Raw genomic sequence first — 22941 nt, 5'->3', positions numbered from 1 at the left:
CATCGTTATAATTTGATAACATTATAAACAGTAACAGGCACGAAAATAATGACAAATTGAAATAGTTATGTTGTTATCGTTATATGTTGTGACAAAACGTTATGATTAAGGCGTTTTTTTCCTATAATTTTCTCCGTGTTTAGAACTGCAGGTCTTTTGTTCTGATGTTTATCAAGTTAAGGAAGTAAATGACAAACTTCCACATAAATCTGTGAACAAGTCCCTTTAAGGTTTAATGTACGAACATCAAAGGTACTAAAACAAAACGGCGCTGACATGCAAAGTAGTCTGACATTTGTTTGTATTAAATGTTCTTTAATCATTGATCGAAGCCATATCCTTTAAAGTCATATTATCATTTCCATTCGTGCGGGCTAAGTATATTTGCATTACGAATGGGGGTAAAATGTTAAACAATTTAGTCTTCTTTGTTTTTCTGTAACCAGAACAAGCATAATTATCTGCATACAGCTGCGTTATGAACCACTTCATATTCATGATTCGCGTCTACGATGTCCATCTCACTTGGGAATAAAATAATGGCAATGATTAAAAAAGTGAGATGTTTTTGTAGTGATCCAGTTAAACTAAACGTGTTATGTAACTGCATAAGGATATACATACAATAATAAGGTGCATAAAAATGGTCTAAAACAGCAAAAGGTTTGTAACAAATATTAGAATACGGAGTTACCTGTCTCAATGTGAGCACGTACATGACAAACCGCATGCATGTGTTTGAAAGAGTAAATGTTTACGTAACACAACATATACAGTATACGGAATTGTCAACGATACATTGTCTCAAATGTTTGCGTCAATTAAACATTCCCTACCCACGAAGTATGTGCAACACTGCAAAGTAAATAGCTGGTGTATGCTTTCCAAGTGAAGTAAAAGCCGTTGTCGTTTTCAATGGTGAAATCTCATGATTTATAAATAAGTTAAAGATATTTTTCCACACGTGCTGTATACATTACTCTATTATAAAACAGTCATTCGTTCACACAAATGCGTATTATTGTTAAAAGCCCGCGATTTTCTAATGAGTTTTATACATTTCAGCATCCGTTTGATATCAAATAGCTCATTCACGTAAATAATGTCGTCTACATTATTGTTTCCTGCATCATTGAATCAGTACATTTAGCAATTCAGCCAATCAACAATTAGCAGGTGCGGAAATTTAACTGATCAAATCAAGAATTGAATATGAGCTAACTAAGGTTTTTGCAAATTAAGCCGTCAGGTTAAAATATACATGCTTTGTTAGAATAAAGACACTCTTCGCATATATTTAGACATGAACTGATCAATAAAGGTCCAATCATGTAGCTATCAGACTGTATTTATTTATTTGGAAAGATGAATTATATTAGATATTAAATTGGCCTGGAATTCATCTATAGCATTGCTGATATATATATTTAATTCCACCTTATTATACGGATAAATTTGCATTAAAGGAACGGGGCGGACTTGCCATATTTGCCATGAAAAAATGCAGTTTATACGAGTCACGTCATTATGGCAATAGGCGCAGGACATGTTATTGAACGATAACATGACATGTTAAAAATCCATTGGCTGGATTCGAGGTCGATACGACGTATGTTCAACAAAACTGTACATAATAGTATTTGTGAAAATATAAAAATCGTGACAACAATCTACTGCCGGAGACGATTTTGGAAAATTACACAAACAATATTTTAGTACTCTAATGTCCGGAGACTCACAAATAAATGATGATTATTCTAAATGCATTAGCGAGTTTGATAATGGCTATGGCTTTAGTTCGACATTTGAATGCCTTGATATCCCAATTTGGAAATCGAACATTTCAACAGCTATTATGACCGTGACATTGACCTGCCTGACTCATTCAAAATTCATGTTTTACCTAAACTGTCAGTTACATCTAGCATACATATAACTTCTAACAGAGCTCCATTATTTTAATACAATCTTAAATATTTGTTATACAAATATAAAACACACAGAATCTTCTCCTTTGTTTCTGTACAGCAAAGGATAGACAGCGAGATATCATCTCCTGCATATCTTCCAGTCTTTTTGCAACACTCATATTTTATTTAGTGTTAAATCCTTACCAAACTTTCTCAACGTTTGTCCGAGATCCGAAGACGCCAAAATTGGTAAAATGCGTTGTACACGCGCTAGAGTTAATGTCCTTTGTGTGTGAGAACAGCACCAGACGTGAACATTATTTAGGATACATGGATGTTATATTTTCATCAGATCTTTTCAAATCACCCACATTATGTAGGTGACAATACAATAACAATTTAGACGTTACTTAAGCCAAATTTACCCAACAGTTATATATGTTTTATTTAGAAACAAAATGCAACAATTGACATTTTTGAAGATAAACTCTATTCACAGTTGGAGAAATAAAATATATAAATAAAGTATATAGATATAAATAACCATTTTCAGAAAATGAAGTGAAATTTAACATGTTTTCTGACTACAATCGCCGGACTACAATCGTCAGATTGATAGAATTTATTACTGGCAAGAACGCGAAATAATTGACAAATTACGGAGAGATGCTTCATTTTTCATCTAACCTTCACCTGTTTGCACAGCTTGGGTATGACAAGAAGGTAATGAGTAAAGTGAATTTGAAACAATGACACACTAGGAAACAACACAGTTAAAACCTAAATCAGTAATATATCTTTATGAACTGTTCTGCACCGGTGGAAATCAGTGGTGTACATTTTCATAACGAAACCATGGAGAATATATTGCCCCAAAATATGTAGACCATAGGCTTTATTCATGTCTTTGTTTGTGTTTTAAGACACTAACATAATATTGGGTGTTTTTAAGCTTTAACTTAAGGAGTACTTTCGTATTCATTTAGATCTTGTTATGCGGTTATTAATCAAATTTTTAAAGTCGCCTACGCACATGCCATCAAAAGATGCGTTTTGTGCATAATTATCATTTCTACGAACCTGGTATATTTCAAACAGCTATACAATTCTGTAATGGTTTCATGAGGTATGAGAATTAAACTTAGTATGCACATATGGCTATATGTTTGCATTTTGTCTGTCAGGCAATTTATACCTTCCTTCATATGTAAGCTTAGACGAACTAACATAAATTGAAAAGTACGTAAGACATGATCACGGAAGTTGGTATGCATTTCAAGGATCGATGACAGGAATGTGCTAACTCTTAAATTATGCTGATATCAAATAACAGGTGACTTTTACTAATATGCAATTAACAAGTACGCAAGACAGAATCATAAACTTGGTATACACTTGAGAATCAATGTGTGATTTGCGGGAAATATGTTATCACCAGTCTGCGGAAACATCTGAAAAATGTTTCATTAAGAAATTTTAATTCTTCTGTGCGACACGTAAATTTGATTATATTATGACGGAACTGTAGATGGATAAAAGCAATATGAAGTTATTATTCACAAACTTTTTTTATAGGGGCTACATGAATTGGGGTGCGGGCTGCTGTATTGCTTGCCGTTTGACTGTCAAAGCCTTATTTATTATGCAGTAAACTTATAATTAATACTCATTCGTGTTTTATCTGCTATATTTAAGATCTCCAAAATCGTTGTTTATTAGCCCACAAGCAATCATTATTAGAAAAGTTTTTGCTTTATCTCTGCAATGAACACATAAGAAGTTTACTGGAAACAATGAGGTGTACCTTTAGGGCAATAATTAAGTTTACCGTATACATTGGCACTTTGGAAGTACTTAAAATAACGGGCGTGTCTGTTACTTTAAGCATGCTTCGAGGTTACGTTCGATATCAGCCACATCCTACGTTATGGTCACATCGCGCGCAACGTATGTAGATCTAGATATATTAGGGGACATTTCTTGGTTTTAGTTTTACCGATATTTTGATTATAATAACGGCGCCAAAATACATTGTCGCAGCTACGAGTTATTTGAATATGACTTTTTTGTGCTATGTAAAACAGTGTGTTTCGTTTTATGTATTTTCAATCAGGAACACGTTTTAAACTTTAAAATTTTAAAATATGTTCACTGTTTAACGGCAGCGAATTACTAATATATATTCACTGATATTTTCCTATAAACAACCACAATTATAAAATCGACTACAAAGTACAATTTTTCTCTTCACTTATCACTCTTTTATTCTAATATTTCGCCCAAATGGGCTTTATCAAAATTTATAAATATTAATTTACTACATAGTTATTACTGTCTTGTACAATGTATATCAATAAAGTAAATGTTTTTCAACGTCAAAAATGACTGGAAATGACGTCATCTTACCATGCGATATACAATTGCGCCAAAATAAATTAAATAACATCCTGATGAAAATTAATATCAATATTAAATATTATATAAATATCTCAACATTAATTTTAATTGACTATATTTATCAGCATTAAAATAAACTGAAATGATTAATGTATGTACATGTGAGAATATATGCGTATATATGTATGCATATGTATACTTTATAATTTAACTTCAATTAAAAGAATGTAATTGGAATAACTATAATTAATTAATTATACATCATTTCAGTTTATTTTAATGTTGATAAATATAGTCAATTAGAATTAATGTGCATTTCTGGATATACAAGACAGTTATAACTATGTAGTAAATTCATATTTTTAATCTTTGATAACGCCCATTTTGGCGAAATATTATAATAAAAGAGTGTAACTGTTTATTTTTGTTCACAGCGTGCACAAAACCCTACCCCTGGTGGCGACAACCTCGGGGCAGCGACATTTCATGTGCGTCTTAGAAGACTAAGATGATGATGAAGGAAGCAGTAGCAACAACACCATGGTAAATGCTACAGAACGTGATAATTTCCTCCGGCTCTGTTGGACTTAATAAGCCGGGAAGTGATTAAAAGCAAAACATGTGGCATTATATACTCATTCCGTTAATACGTTTATTCGAATGTACATTGACAGTTTTGAACTCTGTATCATGCGTATCAAAGGCTCAATGATTAAGTTATATTCATAAATAATGCCGGCCTATCGTGTGTGGGCATTGTGGTTGTATGGCCATAACATTTGTAAACATGTGTATGTTTTTTCACTTCGTGCTATCGTTTGTAATAGTTGGATCATTATTGGGAACGTTCTTGAACGTTCTAGTACTGTTTGGAGTTTAAATAAATGATAATTTTTATAATTATTGTTAATAAAAAATTGTGGCTTCCGGTATCATTTCGCAAATTATATAATTAAAGCGCAAAAGCCGATGATTTTTATCTTTGAACTGCTACTCGAGATCAGTTTAACGGAAGGACATGGGGTGTAGTTAACGATTCATGAAGATAAAAGTACCGCTATTGATCGCTCCCCGACGTCTGAGGAAAGATAATTAAATGTATCCGTCATACGGATAAGTTGGTTGAATTAGAGTTATTTTAATACTTGACGTATTTCGGTCAGAGCCTTTATGAGTAAAATGCATGTGTTCGTAAGGTGATGAATAGTTCATATTCGGACAAAACCGTAACCTAAACCTAGTATCCAGAAATGCAAAATGATCTGCTGATCAGACCAGAAATGCTGTTAGATTTTTATACGCCTGTTGAAAACGGGACATATAGTTTCATCCTTGGCGGGCGGCGGGCGAGATGCTTCCACAGCAGTGTCCGCTCTCGTATTCAAATATTTTTCATCCGATCTTCACCAAACTTGGTAAGAAGTTGTATAAAGACAATATGCCGTATCAAAAACAAGGTCACAGGGTCACTTAGTGCATTTCAAGTATTTAGCATGGTGTCCGCTCTCTTAGTGGAGTAGTTTTCATCCGATCTTCGCCAAATGTGGTCAGAATTTGTGTTTAAATGATATCAAGTTCAAATATGGGTAATTCCGGGTCAACAACTAGTTCACTTATAGCATTTCAAGCATTTAAGATGGTGTCCGCTCTCTAATTTAAGTAGTTTTCATCCGATTTTCAACAAAATTGGTCAGAAGTTGTATCTAGACAATATCTATGTCAAGTTTGAAAATGGGTCATGCTGGGTCAAAAACTAGGTCACGGTGTCACTAAGTGATTTCAATGATTTAGCATGATGTGCGCTCTGTATTTGAAGTAGTTTTCATTCGATCTTCACCAAACTTGGTCAGAAGTTGTGTCTAAATAATATCTAGGTCAAGTTAAAATATGGGTCATGCCGGGTAAAAAACTAGGCCACAATGTCACTTAGTTCATTTCAATGATTTAGCATGGTGTTCACTCTCTATTTGAAGTAGTTTTTATTTGATCTTCACCAAAGGTCAGAAGTTGTGTCTAAATGAGATCTAGGTCAAGTTCGAATATGGGTCAAGCCGTTTCAAAAACTAGGTCACGGGGTCACTTAGTGCATTTCAAGGATTTAGCATGGTGTCTGCTCAAATGGTTAGTTGTGGCATAAAATATATCATTCTGCCACTCAAATGGTAAAGCTATCAAGTTGTCCAAAACCTTCAAACGGGCGTATCTTGTGACAGTTTGTCACTATTGTTGTTTTTACTTTTCTGAAGACATGCTTATAAAAAATCATAAAGTCCGGGAAGATTATACCAAGGTCACCGACCTCATTTTACGAATTTAAAATGTTTGCATTCATGTAACATGTGTACATTGAACTTGTCGTTCAAGCTTCTTAATTGGGCCACATTGAATCTCTTCACATTTAAGTGAATTTCCCACATTGTTGCAATGTTACTAATGGTGTTAAGGTCAACTTGTAAGATTTAACAACACTAATCAGTAGTATAACAGTTTATACGTTTATTATGCTCCCCCAAATTTTTTTGGGGGAGCATAAAGTCGCCGCTTCGTCTGTCCGTGTGTGGGTCCGTCCATTCGTCCGTGCACAATTTTTGTCCGGTCTATTTCTCAGCAATTAATGACCGGACTTCAATTAAACTTTATGAGAAGCTTCACTACCAAAAGGAGATGTGCATATTGTCAGCCGGTTCTGGTCGGATGATTTTTCATGAGTTATGGCCCTTTGAAATTGTCTATAAAATGTACATATAGTGCAATTCTTGTCCCCCCAACTACTAGACGTTTCCTTTTATCTGAATATATAGTGCAATATTGTGACAAAAAAACCTTTGGGGAGCATCACCCGTCTCCGACGGTTTCTTGTTCCTTTAGGTATTACATTCATTTTTAGTTCCACTGGCCAGAGGCCAGCGGGGCTTTTGTAATGGCCCTGTGTCAGTCGTGCGTACGTGCGTGCGTTAACTTTTTCTTTTAACATCTTCTCCTAAACTACAAGTCCGATTCTGATAAAACTTCTCACAAATGTTCCTGGGATAAACCTCTTTCAAATTTGTTGAAATTATTCCCCTGGGGTCAAATTTTACCCGCCCCGGGGGTCAATAAATTGCACATATGCTTATATAAAGCATATTTTGTGAAAACTTTAAAAATTCTCGTCCATAACCATTGGGCCTAGTGCTACCACATTTGGTATGTAGTGACATTTAAAAGTTCTTTACTTTGTTTGTTCAAATTATGCCCCTGGGGTTATATTTAACCCTGCCCCGGGGGCCACACAAATGGACATATGTTTATAAAAAGCCTATTTTGTGCAAACTTTAAAACTCTTCTTGTCCATAACCGTAGGGCCTAGGGCTACCAAATTTGGTATGTAGTGACATCTAATAGTTTTCTACCAAGTTTTTTTTTTCAAATTATGCCCCTGGGATCAAATTTGACCCTGCCCCGGGGGTCACAAAAATGAACATATGCTTAAATAAGGCCTATTTTTTGCAAACTTTAAAGCTCTTCTTGTTTATACTTATAGAGTCTATGGCTACTAAATTTGGTATGTAGTGACATCTAATAGTCTTCTACCAAATTTGTTCAATTTATTCCCCTGGGCTCAAATTTAACCCTGCCCCGGGGGTCACAAAACTGAACATATGCTTATATAAAACCTCTTTTGTGCAAACTTTAAAATCTTCCTGTCGATAACCATTTGGCCTAGGGCTACCAAATTTGGTATGTAGTGACATCTTAAAGTTTTCTACTAAGTTTGTTCAAATTATGCCCCTGTGGCCAAATTTATCCCTTGAAGGCTCCCATTAAAAAGTTGTTCAAGAAAATTTGATTCGTCAAAAAACATGGCCACAGGAGGAGGTCGTTGAACTTTGCGTTTTTGCTATTTATTCATTATTTGATGAATACACTATTTTCTTCTCAAACTAAAAGTTTATCAAAATACACTTGGAATACTTTTTTAATTATAAGACATAAATACATACATGTCGAGCGTAAAAGGTAGACCAACATGTTAACTATCCATAAATGTTAACCCTTTACCAAACGACACATTTTGGACTGCCCGAAATTGAAAGAGATTGCAGACGAGAAATAATATTGTAAAGGACTATTTATAAATTGGCTGGGTGGGGTAGAAATCATTGTGATAAAAGGAAAAATTATAATTATTTCAAGGAAAGTCAATATATGATACTGCACGGTAAACTCAAACTTTGTATCCGAGAGGAATGCCTTTCGGCACCTCATGAACCTGAAAAACTCGTAACTGTATGTTTCCTCAGGCAAATATCTTCTTTGTACAATAAACAATTTCTTCACCACGTTAACAATCCTGCTACACTCACTAATGCCTCAAAAATGAAGTAAAGTTCAGGTGATCTACGTCATTAGGTATTTTGCATATGTCATGAATTATATAAGTAACAGAAACTTTTAAACCTTCAAACACTTTTTGAAATTTTGGAAAAAGATTCATGATTGAATGAAGGAACTTTCATTAATCTTGTAGAACATGCGTAGATTTGATCTTCAGCATCTAAAAACATGTAAAATAGAAATAACGACAATATCTTTTGGAGAGATAATTGTACCTACGTTATAAGCAAAGGACCTGTGCGACAATTCCCGGGCTTTTTAGTCTGTTTAGTTAACACCGTAGTAAAGTTTTCCATATATAAAAATGCTCACCCTTCCAACTTTATGCGTCCAGTGGAACGAGGTATAGAAAGAGAAAGTCACACGCTTGAGTACATTTCAACCCATGCGCATTGCATGCTTGTTTCGCAAAAAAACAACAGTGGAGCGATACAGGACCATCATGGCCCTCTTGTTATACATTTTAGTCGTAGTACAGTCACATAAACTACCAAGCTATGTAATATGGATCTTTTACACCCAATATTGCTGCTCCTTCTTGTATTTGCACGATGATGATCTGAAATATTAACACTATGATTATATATTCTTAAATCTTTTTGTAAAACGAAGGGATGTACATGTAGTTGACACTTGTTTGTAACTTCATTTCATAGTTCCTCAAAAAGTCTGTTGCTCTGATATCCTTCCTACTATTGAGTCAATAAATGGTAATTAAATTGAATGCGTTTGAATTACCTTATAGTATTGTTTACTTTAAGTTGCAATGCTGTGAGGTTTTAAATTATATTTACACTTATATGTATCATTAATATTTGTTTTATATTCAATATAACACATACAATGTTTACATGTATATGGTCATAAAACAAAGTGATACCATGTAACAGAAATAATGTTCAAAACATGTTATACAAGATATGCTTTTTTGACCTTGTGGTTTCATTTTGGTTAAAAAAAAGTTTAATATGTATTTATTTCTTTGGGTGTTTGTGCTATGTGTTTTTAGAGGAGAAAAAAAAAAGAAAAACAATAGAAAAGTTATGAATAATGATGGGTTGCATAAAGTGGGTAGAAAGCAAACTGGACTTGTTTATGAAAGTTTAATGTGTTTCCATTTTTTTCAAATAGATAAAGTGTATCATTGTTAAGGGCTATTTCTTTTTCAATTTGAATCTTCAGTTTTAAATAATTGATAAAACAGTTCATTATGGGTATTTGTTTTCTATTTTTCATGCTGAATATAAAATATTTCATTAATATAAGTATGTAATTCACAGCATTATCAATATCTTGTATCTTGAAGGTATTTACTCCTAAACTAATGTCTAAGAGAGATAGTTTAACAATTAATTGTTGTTTCTCTAGAAAGGTTGTCAATTGATTCCATATAGGTTGAATGTGTTTACACACCCAGAAAAGGTGTTCAATTGTTTCAATATGTTCACTACACATATCACACAGATTTGTGTTAGATAGGTTGCACTTAAAAATATATTTATTTGTAGCTATGAATCTCTGGATGCATTTATATTAAAAGTTTCTCAGTGTGCTATCAGTAGTTGAATTATATGGCATGACATATAATTGGTTCCAATTAAATTCTTTTTCTCTAAGAAGGTTTTGCCATTAAATTTGAGCTTTAGAGCTTTCGGTAGAGTTTTTAATTTGAAGTGTGTAAAATATTTTGTTCGTTCTACTTTTGTTGCAATTATATTTTCTACGAATGTAATTTGAGTACATGGTGTGTTATTTATATTGGTAACAGCTTTAATATGTATGGGTATACTTTTTATCAATGTGTAGTACATCAGGAAATTACTTGTAGGTAATCCGAATATGTAGCATAAGTTATCAAAAGAATAAAAGTCGTTTATTCTGTAGTCGTCCAATTGATCTACATATTTTATGTTTCGTTCGAACTAATGTTTGTAGAAAAACGTTTTAATGTTAGTAGTTATGTCTCTATTATTCCATATAATGATTTTATTGTTTGTTTTAGTTTCTAAATTTTGAGTAACTTTACACATAGAACATACGATAGAAATATGTTTTGGGTTGAGCTTTCATCTGAGATATTAGTGTCGATATTACATTAAAAAAATAAGGAGTCATATTCTTCAGGTTGAATTAATAGAGTTTGCTTAATTTTATCAGGTTTACCGTCCCATATGAAATTAAATATTTTGATTGTCTATCTTTAATGATATCATTAAGTGGGTTTGGGAGAACTGTTGTTTATATATTAATTTAGGGAGTGCAAACGTTTTCAACACAGTGTTTTTTCCGATTAGTGTAAGTTAACGATGCTGCCTTGTTTTTAAACAATTTTTAAACTTTTGTAGTTTAGGCAATATGTTTTTTAGAACTGTTTCATTTTCATTGTTTGTAAAGGTTATGTATAACGTTGTTGCTTCATCTGATGTCCAGTTGAATTTCATTTCTTTTTAAAGATGAATATTACTTTGTTTAAATTTACCTACTCGATGCACAGTGCATTTACTTTTGTTTAGTTTAAGGTCTGATGTCTTTCCTTAAAGGGTTAGCGATTCTATAAGATTATTGAATGAGTCACTACTGTCATTTAAAAAATAAGTTGCATCGTCAGCCAATAGGGACTGTTTAATTTCTTCGTCATGTTCTAGTGATATTCCCTTTATATGTTTATTTGATTGGATATAGTGTGATAGATACTCGATGCATATAATACATAGCGAGGATGAAAGTGGACATCCTTGTCTTCGATGTTAAAACTTTTTGGAAAAAAGCCATTGTTAATAATTATACTGTTATTATCGGTATAAAATAGATTAACCCATTTGATTAAACTTTCACCGAAATTCATATTTTTTAAGCAAAAGAACATAAACGAATGGTCTAGTGAGTCGCAAGCCTTTTCGAAGTCTGCAAAGTAAATGAGGCCAGAATTGTTTGGTTGGTTGAAATAATTTATCATTTCTTTTATCAGACGTACGTTTTCACCAATGTAACGTCCTTTAATGAAACCTGATTGCGATCTTGAAATGATTGATGGTAACATTTTTTAAATTCCTTTTAGTTGCAATTTTATAATCATTGTTCAGTAAACTTATCGGGCGCCAGTTTGATAAGGATTCTAAGTTTTTCCCAGGTTTTGGAATGAGTGATATGATACCTTGTTTTTGTAACGTAGTTAAGTTTTCGTTGTTAAATGCATAGTTATGTGAATTGATTAAATGTGTTTTAATATCATTTCAGAAATTTTTATAAAATTCGATTGTGATGCCATCAGATCATGGACTTTTGTTATTTTGCATTTCTTTTAGTGCTAATCCACATTCATATTCATTAAGTAATCCGTCGCATAGTATTTTTTCCTCTTGATTTAAAGCATGTTGTGTATTTTTAAAAAGGGTGTTATTTTCTACATGTTTTTGTTTAAAGAGGGTTTCGAAAAATTAACGTTGTTCTTCTAGTATTTGAGTTCTGTTTGTTATATCTTCGCCATTGACTACTAATTTGTGTACAGTTTTTTTTCACTGCTACGTTTTTCGATGTTTGCGAAGTATTTTTTTTAATTGTGTTCAACATGCTGTGCACGGGCTTGTAGTATGATTCCATTGAGATGTGTATGGTAAATTCCTTCTAATACTTGTTTTTTATGTTATTCATCTTCAATGGCTTTGGTATCATTTGTGTTTGTTTCATGCAATTGTTTTTCAAGTTTTTCAGTGATTTGTATGGTTTCAGTTTCAAGTTTTTTTGTTTCTTTTTGTTTAAATGATGTGTATTTTATTGTTGTGTTACGTATATTACCTTTAATTAGTTCCCATATTGTGTTGAGGTTTGCATCTTTGTTATTTTGAACTGTAACTTTTTAACTTTTGTTTATTTCCTGTTTTATTTGCGTTTGGTATTGTGTATCTAATAAGATGCTGTTATTAATTTTTAAGTATCATTGGCCTCTTTCAGGTAGTATTTTGTGCAGTTAAGTTTAACTAGAGAGTGGTCAGTTATAAATTCTGGTTTTATGTTGCATGTATTAATAATATTGCAGAGTGACTCAGATATCAACAAATAGTCTAATCTGCAAAATATTGTTGGTTTTGTGTTTGAGTGCCAGGTGATTTTATTTCTCATTCGGATTAACTGTACGCCATATATCGATGAAATTGAAGTTTTCAATTATGTTATTCAAAACGTGTCTCTTTTTTTGAGTGAGTATAAAGGTTTCCATTTCTTTTATCTAATAATGGGTTTAGAACAATATTGAAATCAACTCCGATTATGATGTTTCTATCTTGGTTACTTATTATATAGGATCGTAATGTTTTGTAAAATTTGGATTCATCTATGTTAGGGTCGTAAACGTTTATTAACGTTAATTGTGTTTCGTGTATTTTTATATCTATACTTGCTTGTCTGCCAATTATTATTTCGTTAAAGCTATCCACTGTTATTCCTGTATTACTTTTGATTAGAAAAGCGATGCCTTGTTTATTTGTATATCGTCCACTAAGATAAATATCTCCGTCCCATTCATTTTTCAAGGTTTGTGCTAAGGTAGGTGTATGATGACTTTCCTGTAAAAGACATATACTTTTTTTTCGTCTAGCAATTTAAATTTTTTAGTGCATTTGTCTATGTTTTCAAGCCCTTTTACATTAAGAGTACATTTGTTAATACTCATACAAAAGGAGAGTTGAGTGAATGGTAAACTTTTGTTTGCATGTCCAGTTGGTTACTGTCTTAAGGTATGCAATTAAAGTAAACATGCTATATTTGTGAATATATTTATGTATATATATATAAATAATATAGAGAGATAAATAATATAGAGAAATAAATATGGGTAGGCTGGTATGTAAAATGAAAAAAAACGACTTTATATTTAAACTAAAATATTTTCTACAAAAACGCATGTAGAAAAAATACTATAAATAGTATTTGGTACGTTTACTGTTTCTTCATTTTCGAATGTGTATGTATGTGTGAGTTGCGTGCATATGTGTGTGTTTCATGAATGCGCGTGTGAGGGGGAGAGAGGGATGGGGCAGAGATAGTTAGGCAGTGACTGAGTGGGTTTTGGGTATGTGATTGATGTTTTCGTGTGTTTCTACACATACAAAAACTTAACTTATCATTTTTGCTAATTTCAAGAACAGTAATATATGAATTAACATGAATTTCAAAAACAGTAATATAAAGCAACATGATAAATCTTATTTTATATTAACTGGTGCGTGCTCGCGCGCGTGTGTGTGTTTGCGTGTGTGTGTGAGTGTACGCGTGTTTGCGCGTGTGTGTGATTGCGTGTGTGTGTGTTTGTTTGCGAGCGTGTGCGCGTGCGTGCGTGTGTTTGCGTGTGTTAGTTTATGAGTGTCGTGAGATACAAAAGATTTCAAATTTAAATATAATATTACTAATAACATGAGGGCAATTATCATGATACTAACAGTGTACATTATTATCAGTCTTGAATGTTCATGACGGTCAAAAATTAACATATGTCATGAGATATATTACATTTCAAATTGACCATACCATTACTAATAACATGAAAACAGTTATCATGATACGAACAGCATACATTATTATTATTATTATTATTATTATTATTATTATTGATATTATTAGTCTAAAAAGTTCATGAAAGTCAGAAATTAACATATGCAATCCAAGTGTTTGGAGCTCATCATTATTTATATATATATGTAATATTTGAGTGTTTTGTATAATTATACGTTTAATCAGCTACCCTGTCAGTGAAAAAAGGTTTTTGCATTTTTCATATTGGCAATCAAAAATTTACGAAAACGCGATACGCTTAGATCTATAAACTGACGGAAATTCACGATTAAAAATATAACAAACTAACAAGGCAATTTGAACAAAATTTAAGTTTATTTGTCTAGAAATGTGCTTTGATTATTTGTCAGGTACCTATTGTAAACAACAAAACAAACGAAATCTAAACACGGACTGAAAGAATGAGTATGCTTGTATATCCGTCACATTATCTTTCTGAATCATTTTAAATGTATATTTAAAAAGAAATACGTATGTCTTTTAAATTTTCGAAAAGTATCTTAGATCAACATATTTTCGATCTAGATTGTATGATAAACGAAAAGTATCTCAAATCAACGGATAAACGAATATTATCTTAGATCAACAGATTGACGAACTCTTTACCTGCTGTCAAGCCAAATATACGGGAAAAAATTGAATATGCTTAGACTTATCAATCGGATAATCTTAAAGGAATAAAAGATGAACAACGGTGCATGCATACGTGTTGGTAACTGTTTTTCCGCCACGTTGTCGATCTAAATATCCAAAAACGAAATATTTCTAGATCAACAGACGGAATAAAAGGATAACTAACGGTGTATATATACATGTTGGTTACTGTTGCTTCGGGAAAATGTGTAAAAGAGTTGTTAGTCAGCAACATATCTCTAACAACAGACGGAGTAAAAGGTTAACCAACGGTACATATATACGTGTTGGTAACTGTATTGCCGCCACATTGTCGATCTAAATATCCAAAACACGAAATATATCTAAATCAACAGACGGAATAAAAGGATAACCAACGGTGCATATATACGTGTTAGTAGTATGTATCATTAATATTGCTAGGCCAAGTGTGAGGTTGAGCGCTCTAAAATAGGTTTGAGTCCCCATTGAATGCGTTTTAATTCCCTTGTATTACTGTTTACTTTAAGTTGCAATGCTATGAGGTTAAATTTTATTTACACTTATATGTATAATGAATATTGCTAGGCCAAGTGAGAGGTTGAGCGCTCTAAAACCGGTTTGAACCCCCAGTGCTTTGCATAGACCGTTCCAAGACGGTGACCCTAGCTTTATTCTACTATGCGTGAATGTTGTTTTGTAGTGTGCCGTACTGTTTTGGACATTGGTCACTTGCCGTAAAAAGGAACATTCAAGTGTGTTTAATAAAAATGCAATACTGCTCCAGCAGCTGGAGTTTCACTTCTTTATATGGACCACTGTGGTTCCTCTGCGAACATCATAATGTTGCGATGCATAAGGCTTCTGGAACCGTTGACATATACAATTAACAATATCGGCTCAAAACACTACCCTTTGGAACTCCATATGTCATATCTCGGCATTTAGATGAATGACCATGTATCGTTTTATATCACTGTCAGAAGTCTTAATCCTTGATAAGTTTGATCTTTGTATACGATATGAAAATACTTTGATTAATAATCTTTGGTGAAGTACTTTTTCAAACGAATTATCCAGCAGGCAATAAATAGTGTCCCATGCATTAGTAATATCAATAAAACACATATAGCAGTTGTAAAACAAAGTAACGCCGGGTACGAATAACATATTGGCACATGCACTCTAATTATCTTCCAAAAGCTTTTAAATAATATTGAAGTTAACCAAACAGGTCTATAGTTCCCCGTCTGAGACTAAGGCAGATTCTGTAAGAAGTTATATTGTTAAACCTTACTTCTTTTACTTAAGTATATTTAAGGGAAGCCTTGAGTATACTTAATAAGGTAGCGCACCCGTAATGATTTCCCGCGATTTATTTTACGATCATTGCCGATCTTCAATGATCGGTTATTTCCGAGAGATGAATTTTATTTTTTTCAAACTTCGAATTTGTATATATGTTTACCCAATTTCTTTATAATACAGTATTTTCACATAAATATTCACTTTGATCCAAATATCATCTGAAAAATACGATTTCGCGCTTTCTTCAAAGATCGCAGAGCCTTTTTAACTATTTACTTTTTAATATCTAATTTGAGCTCTTACTAGTGTGAAGTTGTCGTGGCCGAGTGGTTAGAGCGATAGACTAGAAATATTTTGGGATCTTCCCGCGCAGTAGGGCTCCCACGGGTCAAATATGTCTTCGGGTCGGCGGGTCAAAATTTCAAAGTACGGGTAATTTCGGGTCGGGTCGGGTATTACAAAAAATCAATAATCAATATGGGTTTTTTAACTACAATAAACATTTATTTTCTTTAAGGATGAACATATCATATACATTAAACAAATAACCGTTGTGAAATAAGACTAAATTACTTCACAAAAAAGTATTCTTTATGTAGAATTACCATATTCTTTATAGTAATACATGAATTTATTGTAAACTGTGAGTGATAAAACCTCTTTTTACGGGATATATAAAGACACAGTTCAGCAAAATAAACTGCAAATGAGTTGAAATAAACCTTTTAAGCAAAAAACACTGCTATGATGTGCTTTCTCAATAAGAATGTAGGTGTATATTTAAGAATCAAAATGATTAGAGCAAATAAAGAATATAAGAGATCATGGGAATAGATGTCTATCTTATTTCGATATGTAGTATTATTTTCTTTAAATTAGGCACACACAATCAAAAGGCTTCAATGCGCAATATAGACTGCTTAAAAACAAATCCTTCATAACTTTGTTACAATAATTGTGAACAAATGTAACTTGATATATCGAACTGTAAACAAGATCTTATCTCACCATATCAAGACTTAAATAAGAAGTATATAAGATGGAAAATGACTAGAAAATTGGGGAAAGTAAATACTGTCTTAACTAATTTAAATTATAACAAAACTTCAGCGTAAACAATTCTATACAAGTCAAATCACTAAGCTCTTTTTTAAAAACAGCAACATATCAACATTTTCACTTTTCATGCAGTATCTTTGCGCAGACACAATATAACCAGATGTGGAGAACACGCGCTCACTGGCAACTGAAGTTGCTGGAGTAATTAAATACTTCTTGGCGATGTGTGCTAATTGTGAGTATTTCTCCTTGTTGGAATTCCACCATTTAAGTGGATTTTTGTCCAATTTTATACTTGGTTCAGCATGGTAACCATTCAGTTCAGTTGATACTTCATCAGAATCAGGAACACTAAAACAACGTTCAGAAAAGATATCCCCAAACAGTTCAGTAAATGCAGTTTGTTGTTACACCACACCATAGTTCTGGCTACCATAACTTATAATATTTTAAAGGATATAAATGTCGCTTTTTATGAATTTTGACTGGCGCGACTTTATAGTTATGGACCAACCCCATTAAGAAAGTCAACCAGAAATTCTTGAAAAGTTGACAGTTAACAAAGACCTGTTCAAAACAGCTTTTAAATGCAGTTATTTGCCCAAATCATCCACTTGATCGGAAAGATTGACATTTTTGACATTTAACTGATATATTCTTTCACAAAATACAATTTATCTTTTCTGCTCTTACATATCGAGAAAAACAGCGATGTGAAGACTTTCTTGAAATGTGAATCTCCCAAGATTTCACGGTCATATGACGTTATTTCTATTTTTAGTAACATACCATGTGCTCAAGTGTTTTCAAATTCAGAATTACATTTCCCGGTATTTTAGATTATTCTGGCTTGTTTTGTAAACAAATTGTAGTGTCAATACAAACTTAGAGTAAATATTATTTAAAACTACCTGATTCACACTGAAATCAGTTGTATAATCCAACAGACGTAAGTTGTTAATCACAAATAATAGATTTCAGAAAACGAAAGTAATGTTTACAATTTTAGCATAAAATGTCAAGGTCGATCCGAAAGTATCCAAATAAAAACTCGTCACGTGACAAAGCGACAATGGCGTCAAATTTGTGAATTTCAGACAGATGGGAGTTATTTTCATCTATTGTAAAATGCATTTGAAACATTTGAACCTTAAAATATTCCCCGATGCAGTAATATATTCATTCACGAATATATGTAGAAATGTATCCAAGAAAATGAGCTTTCTTTGATTGATAGCATGACATAAATATGTTACGGTTCTGGTTGACTTTCGATACGGGGTTAGCTTCAGCGTACAGGTCTGTCAATACTATATAAACTGTACGCTGAAGTTTCTTTAGCTGACCACACCAGAGAGCTTCGGAGTGTTGTTGTTATCATCAGAATCTTAACTGGAAAAACGACTGGACAGGTAGCTTTACCACCTCGACAGTAGAACGAGTTCTGTACACAAGTTCAATTTTACAATGTTTACAAACAGTCATGCATTTGTCGGCAATCATAATGCCCTTTTCGTTTTCGGATTTAAACCCGAAATACGCCCATACTGGCGAATCTAACCCCTAACCGCGTCAATAGTTTTCATTCCTCTTTATTCACTTGGTAATCAGTACACAAAGATTGACAAAATACTTATTATTACACAGAAACATGAGCTTTGAAACACGAGATTTGAAACCACGAAATTATATTATTTTTTGGACCCGCGGTTTCGAGTATTTTCGGGTACCCGTGTGAGCACTACCGCGCAGGCTCGAATCCTGCCGACATTGCATACTTTTGCGGCGCGTTTTATTTCTTTTCTAACGTAATTTGATTTAATATAGCATATAAGCTATGTTAAATGTTAAATATGTTGCAATTTGTATGCACATTCTTCAATTTTTAAAATTAAAACAACGTTATGGCTAAATTAAGTCATTTACTGCTGAAAATACGAATCATGCATGTTGCATTTTTATTTCAAAAAGTAAACGGTAAACCTCTCTATTTCTTGGTATTTTTGCTGTATATAGTGTATCTATAAAAACGAAGTTCAAAATATTACTTGAATTATATTATTTTGAATTTAATGACAATTTGTTTTTAACCAATCCATATTGGCTGAAACCACTTACATTTCAATGCGCTCTTCCATAAATAACACATTATATAAAATAAATGTCTGTAAAAGAACACTTATTTCATCTTGTTTAAACTTTAAGTACATTGACTGCATCTGTACACACCAACTGCATGCCCATATTTAGAAATCTTGATGAATTATGAAACTTTCATATACCCCAGTGGTGCAAATAAACTGGACACAAGCCGAGCGTGGGGGTGGTTTTGAAAAAATCAGTATATTTTTTTAAAAAGCATGGAAAACCTCCCTCAAAATTTGCATGTAGTTCAGTGGAACGATTCTGATTAAGAAAATAATACATTAGATTATATTTGGATAGGTTTCCATTACGGGTGCGTTACCTTAATACCATGATGTTTTAACCGCATGTACGCTATAATGAACAGAAAAAATATTGCACCAATTTGTTTTGATATCTTTTAATATCAAGTAGCTTTAGATTTCACAATTTAATATAATTATTTCATATATTTGTTTTAAGGATAATTTTCAAATATCACCAAGGATTGCAAAATATGCTGACGGCTGGAAAAGGTATGATTTCAGTATAAAATGTATTTGTATTTGTTTACTTCTGCCTCACCGAGTCAGCCATTGGCATACACATCCATGGGCTTTGCTCTGTGACAAGGGGGTTTAATGCATGTGCGTAAAGTGTCATGCCAGATAGTCTGTGCAGTCCGCACAAGCTTATCAGGGACAATACTTTCCACGTTAACTGAATTGTTTGCTTAGAAGAGACTTTCGTTAAACACAAAAGTCATAAATATCACGCGGATTGCACATTCTATTCTGGAACGACACTTAACGCACATGCACCGACCCCATTTTTCACAGAGCGAGGCTCATATATGTTCATATAACAACTACAGTAACCTTCTTCAATCACTGCAGTAACCTTTGATAATCATATATTTACTATTTACTTACATAATTTTACGTTTCGTCATTTTTTATAACTGACACTACATGGCACATGATTCTAATCTGAAAATATAAACTAACACATATGTCGATCGGTTATTTTGATCTCATGTTTCTTGACGACCGAATGATTGTGTTCTGATCGTCGTAATACACTTTTCTCGTTCCATTAATTGTCGTCAAAAACCATAAACACCAGGTATCTTTTACGCGTTACCGTTCGTAGCGCATAATTAGATACCTACATGTCTCTTGGAGTATGATCCACGGTCAAAGTCATTCACATTGCTCTGTATCATACGTTGATTGAATAAAAACAACAAACGCACTACGCATGGTTATATATAGGAAACGAGTGATATCCAAGCAAAACTAAATAATCGTTGGTATTGATTGGTATGCACATATCTTTAAGGATATATACTTGTTTGTTGCTACCGCTGAATGCGTGTAGTTATATGTTTTTTTATCAATAACTATCTTGGAATAAAACATACAAACAATAAATAATAAAAACAATTACAAGCAGACTGTTATTGATGCATTTCAAGATAATAAAGACTTCCGTGGAGTATTGTGAGCAAACATTAGCATTTCTGCTCCGAATGAAATGGTTCACAGATTTCTACAACAGAAACTGATACTTTTCAATAATCGTACAAGCAGTGTTCAAGAGGGAATTCGATTTACTGATGTGTATTGTGGGTGGAATGACAAAGTGCACGATACATGTTTTTGCTCGGCATTCGAGTTTGTTTTCTGCACTGCCCTCGTTTACTGATTTTCACGAGATGGAGCTTATCCGGTCTCTAAATACCTGATCACACCATAACACGATAATGGTCATCTAACAAGGGCAATGGTGAACTGTCACACAAATCTTTTTGGAACCTAATGTACTCATATAAAACTTTGGCATGTTAAATTATAGGTTTCGCAGACTTTTGTTTATAGGTATGGTAAATATTGAGTGCATAGTCAAAGCGGTTGCTGCAGGTTGTAAACTTAATCATGTACATTTGTATTCATTAAATATAAAGATGATATTGTCCTTCTTGTTGAAGATAACGATGAAAAATGATGACTCTAACTTTATAATATCGAAGGGATTCTGAAAAGTAATAACACATTTAAGGAGGAATTGATAATTATGTGCTGCTGTTGCTGCTAATGATGACAATTATGATGAATTGATAATGACTTCTACTTCTTCGTCCAACTCTTTATATAGATATACATGGCGATGATATATTCCTTCTGCTATTACTTCCTTTTCTGTTAAAACAATGATGATGATTATGATGATTTGAAGTAGAAGGAGAAGAAGGAAGGCAGGGGGCTAAAGGAGAGAGGGAGGAGGAGGATAATAATGGAAATATCTGTAACGATATAAACACGGCAAGTACAAATAGTGCTATTAAGCAATGCAAATCAAGTATCTTAAATAAAAACGTTTACATATTCAAGATCAAGCATAACCTGCAATAGCGTTTAATAACCTGAACAGAATGGGTGTAATTCTGAGAATTTATCAGTGTTTTCTGCATTTCATCTTCACCGTTTATGCAAATAAATTGTAAATTTCTCGACAGTTCTCGACAGTTCATATATATGCAGAAATACCGAAATATGCTATCGAATTCCTAATTAGAAATTATATTAACATGTATGAAGATAACATGTTTTGTTCTTATCTAATAATTTGTTTTGCGCCTTATTTTTAAAGTACGTAAACGGACAAATATGCTCCATCAAAGTATGTGGAAATGCCAGGATAAATAAACAAATTAAATCCTTTCACCAGCAACATATATATCTTACTATACCACCTGGTTCATAAAGTAATGAATCAGTTATTTGAATAGTCATTAAACATGATTATATGTTTTTAATTGCTTTTAGCTTGATGCCAAAATAAATATGCACCTGTGACTTATTTAGAGAAAAATACAATTACACAAAGACCTTTATGCGTAATAGCCCGATCCGTGTTTTGCCATGGGAAGATTAACGTACGCCGCAGCTATTAAAAAGTAATAATATTGCTATTACCGCTTCGGAAAATAACGATCAAACCTCACGTGGTATGTTTTATAACAGTTTCATAATGCCAAAGTTATGCCCGTAAGCGATGTTTGGAAGATATCGCATACTCGTTATAGTATGATTAAAATGTGTTGGCATAATATTTTATAACTGGAACACTGATGTCGATGCCACTTCTAAACGTGGATGGCAACGGTTGTTCGAGTTATCGCGAACTTTGATTATCTTGCTTATACGCACGTACACATATTTTCCTAATTCGACGCATGGTTACATCATTAGGTTCATTCACACTCGACCATTTGTCATCAAATTCATTGAAAAGCACTAAATATTAAACTGCGCACACTTTTAGGATTATGCGAAAGGAAAGAAAGACCTAATTAATACAATAATAACGGGTTATTTTCATAGCCCTTGTTAAACTCCCAGTTGTAACGAACAAAATATAAACCAAGAGGATTACGAAAATATTTGACTACCATCGTGTAAAAGTGTCATGGGCAATTTCAGCATGTGTCGTGTCAATACCAGACAAAAACAATCTCGCAGAAAGTTTTTTTCCCGTATGGTGTCTTGCAGGCTTAAATGCTAACAGAAAGTGCACATCTATC

Source organism: Dreissena polymorpha, chromosome 5, assembly GCF_020536995.1.
Source record: "Dreissena polymorpha isolate Duluth1 chromosome 5, UMN_Dpol_1.0, whole genome shotgun sequence".
Taxonomy (NCBI): Eukaryota; Metazoa; Mollusca; class Bivalvia; order Myida; family Dreissenidae; genus Dreissena; species Dreissena polymorpha.
The sequence above is the reverse complement of the archived record's forward strand: the minus strand, read 5'-3'. Positions refer to the sequence as shown.